Raw genomic sequence first — 10,161 nt, forward strand, 5'->3', positions numbered from 1 at the left:
CCTAAAGGAGAAAACTATAAATATAATATGCAAACAGTTCGATACACAAGCAGAACTTTAATTCTTCTAACCGACACACTGATGGACAAACGCTAGAACAGACAGACGGAAGAGAAATAAGTTCAACGCTTACATTTGCCACTATTTCATTTAAATTATTTATAACATCCGAAATACAGTACAACATAATACGTACAAAAACTAATAAGTAACATCTAAGTAGCTTTTCTACAAAAGAATCAGAAGTACCAAGTTCGGCGAAATATAGTTTCGCTCTTCTCAATCTACATAATATTCATGAATGTAACAATTCGTTTGAGCTTCTATTCGCAATAAAATACAATAAAAATAAGTTGTCAGTTATATTTGTTGTATTGTAAATTCAACATGTGAAGTAGTGGTTCAGTATTGATAATATTCAATTTGACTGACTGTGTTAGATGTTTGAAATTCTATTCATAACGGAACATAAGTGCATCGTAGGATCATGTTACATGTGCAATCTATACAAATAAATAAAATTGGAGTGTCTGTTTGTAATATTAAAATAGCCGCTTTTTTAACCAACTTCAAAAAAAGGAGGAGGTTACTCAATTCGACCGAATATATTATTCCCGATATACTATATATTTATGTATTTTCCGTGTACTCATGTGTTTTGCCCATAGTCACCACGCTGGGCAGGCGGGTTGGTGACCGCAGGGCTGGCTTTGTGGCACCGAAGACGCTGCTGCCCGTCTTCGGCCTGTGTATTTTAAAGCCAGCATTTGGATGGTTATTCCGCCACCGGTCGGCTTTATAAGTTCCAAGGTGGTAGCGAAACTGTGTCATCCCTTAGTCGCCTCTTACGACATCCACGGGAAGAGTGGGGGTGGCTATATTCTTTAGTACCGTAGCCACACAGTACTTGTATATATATATATACACTATAGTTTGTATAGATGTAGTAGAGGAACACTGATAGTTTTTGCAACCGCGTGAAGCTCGGGCGGGTCACTAGTTAATATAATAATAATATACACTCGTGGTCGGCCGTATACGAGCCCTGAGGCTAGAAGTCACCCTGAGTAAGACCGAGGCTCTGCTATTCCGTGGGCCTCTTGGGGCATCCATGTGCGGGGATCGAACCCGCAACCGCCAGCGCAACATCTACAATCCATTGCTGTAACCGTTGCGCCAACGCGGCGTCTAAGCATATTATTTTGATTAATGAACTACAAATTATATTATAAAACATTTTATATAGTTAACTAACCTGCTTCACAGCCGTTAAAATTAAATTTTACCTATAAATCGATTTATATTAAGCCCTTAAATTATTAACACTCAATAAAACTTTACTATAAATAAATAATTAACTTCCAGAGTTTCGGAAATTACACTTAATTCGCTTCCGGTCCCGAAAATATTGAGATTAAATCAATGTTACAGTCAATTTAATATACACCAAGTTTTGTATATAAAATTTCGTATATTTATAATTATAATAATTTTCACTACCCAAGTTTGATAAGTTATTTAATTTTATGAAAGATAGTAGAGATGGCTAATAGGAATAGTCCGCAAAGCGCATTTAACTTGTGAGTGTTTTTGTATTTTCCATTTTTTTTTATAAATCATTATAAATGTTTTAACTGCAACAAAGTTTATCTGGAGAAGGGTAGGATTTAGAACCATTGCCAACTGCGGGTTGGCAAATAATTATCCTAACATGACTAAATATTTTTTATTGATTCAGTCTGTAAAATCCTATTACTATATAGGAAAGAGATTTCTATATAGGGCAAGGGTCGGAGTTTAATCCACCAGGCTGCTTTACTGCGAGTTGGCGGAGTAAAAATTGCTATCAAATTTCTATGATAACCGTGATGACAACCGTGACCGACGGTTTACAGTGAAACACCTAAATAGTCGTAATATATATATATATATATATATATATATATATATATATATATATATATATGTATATTGACCAGTGACCGTATCATATATGATACGGTCACTGTGATATACATGAATCTCTTCAAGTTGCCCTTGAATACCTAGCATTTGTTTGTCATCCTAGTGAAAAGCATTCTCCAGGACATAATTCTGAGGACAAATGTAGTACAGGAATGGTTCAAGGACAAATTTTGTCACGACTTATAAAGTTTGATAATGAAACTTTCTTTTACATATGTTTTGTAATGTATTTATGACGTACAATATAGTTGGTTATGTTATTGGATTCAAAAAGTGTTGTATCAGATTACTAACACTAGATTATAAGAAAAATTGTTACTAGCACTATATGAGCTAGTCCCAAAACAAAGGTTATTATTATTGTTCTGGATATTACTCCACCCGTTTAATATATAATAGATAGATATTATTTAAATAAACAATTAAATAAATAATATAATAAGTTTACATATACTTACATATATTATACTTATGAGGATTACGCCCCGACAGGGTGATAAAACGCCCGGGGGTTAGGGCTGTACGTCGAGAAATCGGCGGACAATCCTAGCCGTAGTAACACCGCCTCCTGCATCCTGAGTGCAAGCGAACCGTCCCGGATCCCCAGTTCCCTCAGATGGTGAGCGAGGCTAACCGGGATCAAGCCGTTGGCAGATATTACAATAGGGACGATTTCTGCGGACCTCACATCCCACATGTCGACAATCTCGTACGCCAGATCTAATATTAAAATTATACGTAGTATTTCAACCCGTCATTGAGATTTGTGAAACAACGATATCGTTTCATTTTATACACAGCATATTTTGTAAGAAGCGTGTTTTCATAAAAAAATACGCTGCGCTATTGACATTGTACCATAAAGCAGAATAGACAATCATCATTTCAAAACTAAAACATAAAGTAAGTTATAATAAAATGAATAAAACTCGTTTGCCAAATGCAATACTTTATAATTTATAGACGAAAATAAAAATTAATTGATATCTTTCATACTTTATAAAACCTTTTTTTTGTGCAATTGTTTCGACATATTAGCTTAAATTTATTTTTTTTTTTTTTTTTTTTTTAATTAATGATTATTGTCTTTGATTGTTGTTAATTTTCATATAGTACCTTCGGTACGTTTCTATCAAAACAGCCTTTTAATACAACCCTTACATAAAATCGTCGTAAAGTAAATGCATTTTGCACTATGAAGGCGACGTCGCAGACGCCACGGGTGACTCATGCGTCAAAGTGCCATCCCGTAGAATAAAAAGTGTCCATAGTGATCTGGAAAAATTAAAGCTTACGAGTACATTCATAATAATTATGGTGCCATAAGCCACACACATCCAAAATTTGCCATTTTAAAAACACGAAACCATTGTCCTAAACAAGGCAACTTTTCGATACTCTTTCAACCATCATGTCACAGAACCCTTTATTTGTTTCCCGAATTTGTACAATACACGAGTGAAGTTAATGACCTATGAACCCGATTTGCGTACGTAATGTGTTTTTAATGACGTACACTCCGCCATTGAAACATCATTTAATATTACGACCAAATTTACGGGTCTCTTTAATCATTTAAAAAATAGAACTTTAGGCTGAAAACGCGTCGAACTAGTTAGGGAGAGTCTATTTTTATAATACATTAATCATGTTTTATCAGCATATTTATACACACACGCGCACGCACACAATACTTACACTTAAATTTAATTTTAAAATTTTAAATGTTAAGTGTACTATAGTCTTATTCATCCGTAAGGGAGGTAGGGAGTCATTCCCAATACAAGTGTCTCTGACGACTTGCTGGGAAGACTCGGTGATAAATTGTTACAAAGATTATAGAAATAAAAGATTTTTTTTTAAATAAAGTTGTAGTAAATTCAATCTAAAAAAGTTTCCTAGCTTAAATCTTACTTTGGTTTAAAATTGTTTTTTTTTTAAATTCAATTGATGTTCGTGAGAAAAAGTGAAATTGTCGTGACTTGGTTAAATAATTTTAACTTTAGTAATTTAGCCTTTGTCTCCAGAAGTAGAAGTTCTGCCGATGCAACATTTAAAAACATTAAGTTCACCTGTTTGAAATACGGATGACAGAGAATGTAATATAGTTATATCTAAGGTTACAAGTAGATACCGTTATATTCACACATTAATGGATACAGTTCTATCTAAGTGTAATGGATATTTTTCGTTACTTAACAAAAAGGTTGCTGAAAGAGAAAACGAAATTTAATATATTAAATAGATCTTATAATTAAAGCATTTAAATAAAAAAAAATCTTCAACAAAGAAACACCAAATATATTATAATTTTATATATCCTCTACAGATGAACATATCTAATTTTAAAAATATATTAAAATTTCAACATAAAAGTTAAAAATGTAAAAATTATCGACCTTTTCCTTAATTAGCTCTTTTGAAGCAATCCGTAAAATACATAAACTCAACAAGTATGTTATGTAATATGTAATATCTCAGTATTGCCACGTAACGTGTGAATTTCTCGAAAGACGGTAATTATTTTTCGAGAACGCTTAACTGTTAATGAGCTGTCGCGATGTACAATTAACGATCATAATGGCCGCCTTTTCAATTTAATGTTCCATATTTTGAGTATCTTCCCAGTCGGTTGCCGTATAAATAAAAGTATCAAAGAGCTCTTTTCATATAAGTCATGATTTTAAATTTGTGTCAAGTGTATCTTTTGAGTTTGTTTTAAGTTTCAATTTCAGTTTATTACAAGTCGCTTGGATAAGTAACCTAAATACATTTTGTGATGCTTTTAACATAATGCTGTAACTATAAATAAATTATTAATAATATTTAAGTATGTATATTATCGAGAACAAGACCTACACTCGCGCCCGATTCGTCGCAGAAGGCGCGGCCGGCGCCTAAGCTGCCCCGGACCAGCGGGCGATAGATCGGGGGATGTATCGTCCGCATTTCACAGTCCTTAGAAAGAAGGCGACCTTTGTGTTCGAAGGAGCCTCTTAGGTGTTGCTAATCGCGACGGATCTTTAGTTTAACCGCTATCGGGATCACGGAAGTGCAACTGTGTCCCCGTAATTCCGCCCAGGCATGTCGAAGGAACACCCCAGGGGTTTTGGTCTGTCACATAACCTACGGCTCTCCTGCGCCGTGGGTAATCCATAAGGGATTTCTCCTGGGTCAAAAAAAGGTGTGTACATTATATTTTAAATGTTTGCGTTTTTGTAGGTCAGGTTAAGGGTTAACCAAAATTACTACTATTTATTTGAATAGATAACATCCTATTCAGTTTGTAACATCAAATACATCAATTTACTCCGTGTGAAATCTTTCTGTTATCACTTACAATATTAATGCGTAAAGATTGTATTTCAAATGTTTGTATTGTGTTAGTTTAAGTATTAACTAAAAAATACTCTATTATTTTTAAGGCCTTTAAATTTCTGTTGTAACGATTCCTTCGAGTCTTTTCCATTCTACGTGACTTTGGCGAAATCATCGGCACTAACTTGAAACTAGAAAAAACAGAAATTCTAATTTATATTAATCATATAAACATATAAGTAACATATATAGTTATTTATATAACATAATTAAATAACTTAGCATGTAAGCGAAGATAGTTTTAAGATGTTGAACAAACCCTCTAAAAAACATAATTAAACATTTGTGAAATTGAAACTTTTAAAACTATTTTTTATTGAAATCTACTTCTGAATAAAAATTTCGAGAATTGCGTTTGCAAGATCAATCGGTATTAAAACTATTAACGTTTACTTTTGCTTTGAAATAAAAGACGACTCGTATGATACGGATTTCGTGTATTGTCTGACCAAATAACAACGAATAATGAATGAAGAAATGATGAACGGTAAAATTTTAAATTTTTGAACAAAGGAATAAAAATCGTATGAAGTTAGGCGAGGTCCCCCCGCCCGTCGCCCTCTCATTGGCTAATTAGCAGCAACTTCATATCATTAAAAGCGCCACACCCACTAGATGTCGCTTGAACAAAAGTAGCAAAAAGATTAGTTTTAAATACAAATTTTGTATAACTCAGCTTTTAGTTAAAATATGAATTATTATACGTAATTTGTTTCACATCGCTTTTCTTCTCGCTTTTATCTAATCTCATTTACGAATATCTTCATTGATTTCTTGGTGTCAAGACAAAGATTTTCTGATCTCTTCACATTACCTCTTTAATCATTCAAGATTATTTGTCCAACTTCTGTTGTGTGGGTAGGATATATACATATACTCTACTGGCTTTTTTAATGTGAGTGTTTAGATAACTATATGACTTTAAAAAAATTTATGGTCTTTAATATTCATAATGACGCATTGGCGCAACGGTCACAGCACTAGGTTGCGGGTTCGATCCCCGCACATGGCAAACACTAGTATTAGCCATACAGTTGTTTGCCGTGGTCTGCATATTTGTGCAGTCCTTGTGAGTTTCCCCCCGTGCCTCGGAGAGATCGTTAAAATTGTCGGTCCCGGTTGTTATCATGTACAACATCGTTACTCATAGTAGGGAATATACCCGCGAACCCACATTAGAGCAGCGCGGTGAATTAAGCTCTGATCCTTCTTCTACATGGGGAAAGAGGCCTCATACCCAGCAGTGCGATATTACAGGCTGAAGAGTAAGCGTAAACAACATTCATACAGCCACTCGTATAAACTTTTGCTTTTGTTATATTCCTAAGATCTGTTTGTTTGAACGTGTCATAATGTTTCACCAGCAAAATATCAAAAATTAAGACATTCGATTATTGTAATTATTAAAACTTTCAGTATTTTAACGATGGCATAGTTCCGCGAAAAAAAAAAATTGAAATAAACACGTCCCAACATCTCAACATTTTCTACTAAAAGATTTATCAGCTCACGTATATCAAACCGAACATTCACTTGACATCTTGTTAAGGGAAACCCGGGAAAACCGGAATATAATTTATGTTAGCGACTGAATTTACAATTCTGGTCCGTTTCGGATGTGACTGACCCTTACCATTGTTACGTGTGACCCTATTATAATACCGCGTAATGAAAAACAGGACAATTTATTTTACAGGATATTTATTAATGGTTGCTTTTAAATAACGCGAAACAAAACAATTTTAACGATGGCTGCTGATAATAATGCTCTTAATGTTTTACGATATTAAAAAAAAAAAAAAAAACAATTTTGACGTGTGCTGTGCTGGACTGTGCTGCATGTATGTGTTGAACCATGTTTATGTTTTTAATAAAATATTTTATTAGGGGTATCTCCAAAAGATAACGATGACCTTTAAAGCTGCCTTATTTAAAATATATTTACTTTATTTTTTATAAATTTCAGAATTGGGCGGGAGAAGATTGCATTATAATTACACTAGTGGACAAATTATTTAAGAATATGTTGTATTTTTAACATAATCAAGTGGGCATTTTAGAACCTTTTTTCTCATCTTCTTTTTTTTCTCATTTAAAAAATATTATGTACATGTGCATGTACATATTTTAATTAAAACTACCAACTTAGACAAGTACTTGCTTTACATACACACCCCGGAGTAAGTAAATCATAGAGATATTTAAATTTTGGATTTTCGCTAAATGTATTTATATTGAAACTTAATGCATTAACCAACTATCTTGAATAAATACCATAATAATCGAAACGACGCAGTTTAGACCACGTTCTGATCAAACTGTTTTCACACGATTTTAGTATCACGAAATGAGATGTATGTTAATAATTTTAATCCACGGTTTTTTTTAGTAAAGAATTAAACTTTTTTGTGATTTTTTTTTATCCTACGGGATAAACTTAGAACATCACTGAATGCAAGCCGATTAAACTTTTCATGAGTATAAGTGTTCATAGCGTAATTTCTCGTGCGATTGAGTCAATATTCATGTGTCATAATTATGTTTTAGTCGTAATAAATTTTCTGTAACGAACACTATTTATGAAGCAACATAATTCCGTTATTCACAATGCATCATATTGACGACATTATACTTGTTTGTGGCACACACTTTAAATTTATATACAAATTTAAGTTCACCTACTTCAACTGCCTTTATATATTCATTTTTTTTAAAAGTTACAGAACATGACAGCAAAAAAAACCGAGTCATTAATAATTTTATTCATATGTTTAAAGGACTATGATTGGAAAAAGAACTTCTTTTTTAATTTTTAGTTCAAAAATAGAATTTCATTCGAAATTCGAATAGTTTATTTAACAACATTATTTCACCGTCAAAAATATTGAAGGTTTCTCTGATATCCTAAAACGACAGCAACGGCAACAGTTTTAATAACAGCAGCACGTAACGCAATGTCACGTTCGAGTGACAACGATAAAAACGCTCCGTGACGTAAATCCGACGAACATACAGAGATCAATGTGGCAGGGGACAATAATCCTGATGTCACGTTATATTGTTTGATACAGATGTTATATTGATGTGTGGGTGCTATAAAAATATATAGCTCTTATTACGCTTAATAAGTACTAAGGGAAGTATTAGCTTTAATGTTTAAATAATTAGTTTTAGAAAGATGAAAATTGTGATGATGAATTATGTGTCAATTCGATTTTTGTTTTAAATTTTGATATTAAAAATCTATGTTATGTTAAGTCATACAACGTCTAATATGAACTGGACATAAATTTTGCTATTTAATTTTTTACCAAGTGACTGAACCGTGATACCACGGGTATGGATTATTTCTACGAGACGTAAAGCGTTGATGAATAAAGTGAGGTAATATTCCTGGTAGGTAAAATTTCCTGCTCAAAATATGGAGCAACCCGGCTGGGGAAGCACATCGACCTTACAAAAGATCACAGCTAAAGAATACTGTTTTCAAGCAGTGTTGTGTTTTTGTGGTGAGTAAGGTGAACAGAGCTCCGGGGAGGGGGGGGGGGGGGAAGTAGGAGTAGCTTCGGCAACGCGCTTGCGATGCTTCTAGTGTTGCAGAAGTATAAAAGCTACAATAATCGCTTATATTATATTATATAAAAAAAATGAGAGCGTACAAAGTACACATGTCAGAAGTGAAACTTCTTTGGTAAACTAATTGAAATAAAAACTAATATAAAAAAATATTAATAAAATCTAAAGATTTTGATTTTCGTTCCAGCGCCATCTAGTTATTAGTTTGCAATATAAAACTATCGATATTAATTTAACAACCTTTGTAGTTTCTCTAGTACACGCTAGGTAGCTCTGTTTTGTCGAGACGTGAACGTGAATTTTATACGTCATTTTCTGTAATTTGTAAAGAAGTCCTTCAATGTTTCATATGTCATGAAAAAATTGTCCGCAAGAACATGATGTTTTTTTTTTAAATTATCTTAGATCATAGACTCATAGACTGACTACATTTCGTACCTCGAATTTCTTTAAAACGCGTTACTCTAAGGATCTTTTGTAATTAAAATTGAGTTTCATAATGTCATCTATAATTTTTTATGTTAGGCTAAATTACGAAAACTAATTGAAAAAAAAAAAATAATTGAAAAAAAATTAAATTGCGTGCGTACAAAGTACACATGTCAGAAGTGAAACTTCTTTGGAAAACTATTTAAAAAAAGTAATAAAAAAACTAATAAAAAAACTAATTGAAAAAAAAGCAATAAGCCAACGTCACGCGGTTTTCCCAGGCGATCACCCATCCAAGTATTGACCGTGCCCGATGTCGCTTAACTTCGGTGATCGGACGAGAACCGGCGTATTCAATGTGGTATGGACGTTAAAAATTTCTGACACGTGACGCGTTTGACCCATAAAAAACCCCCTATGCGCCTAAAAAAGTTACACTTCAAAAATTAACAAAAAAACAACAAACACAAACAAATTATATTCAATACAATACGAATAAGAAAAATGGACATACATTCAACTGGCGGATAAAAGCGTTTTCAACAAAAAGAGAATTGGATCTGAATCCAGTCTCCTCAACTAAACATTGGCATATACCCATGTCCCAAAATTTCTTTGAGACAAGTTAATTTTTCCTGACGTTTTCCTTCCTTATATAAGATGACACGAATTTGTTTACATCCTTTTTTGTACGCGCTATTATCGGATTTGAGTAATCTTTCCTGTGTCAGGAAAATCACAATACCGCTTAAAGGACACTCCATGGATGACACTCAGTTTAATGGTAAATTCAAGCCGATTTTTACTTCGTCT

At 33.2% G+C, this 10,161-nt stretch overlaps 1 pseudogene; it reads right to left on the bottom strand.

Annotated features, from left to right (window-relative positions):
- Positions 1-9,604: 9,604 nt before the first annotated feature.
- Positions 9,605-9,723, bottom strand: LOC123663112 (annotated as a pseudogene).
- Between the last annotated feature and the right edge of the window lie 438 nt (positions 9,724-10,161).

The sequence above is a fragment of the Melitaea cinxia genome, chromosome 19, assembly GCF_905220565.1.
Source record: "Melitaea cinxia chromosome 19, ilMelCinx1.1, whole genome shotgun sequence".
In the NCBI taxonomy this organism is placed as follows: domain Eukaryota; kingdom Metazoa; phylum Arthropoda; class Insecta; order Lepidoptera; family Nymphalidae; genus Melitaea; species Melitaea cinxia.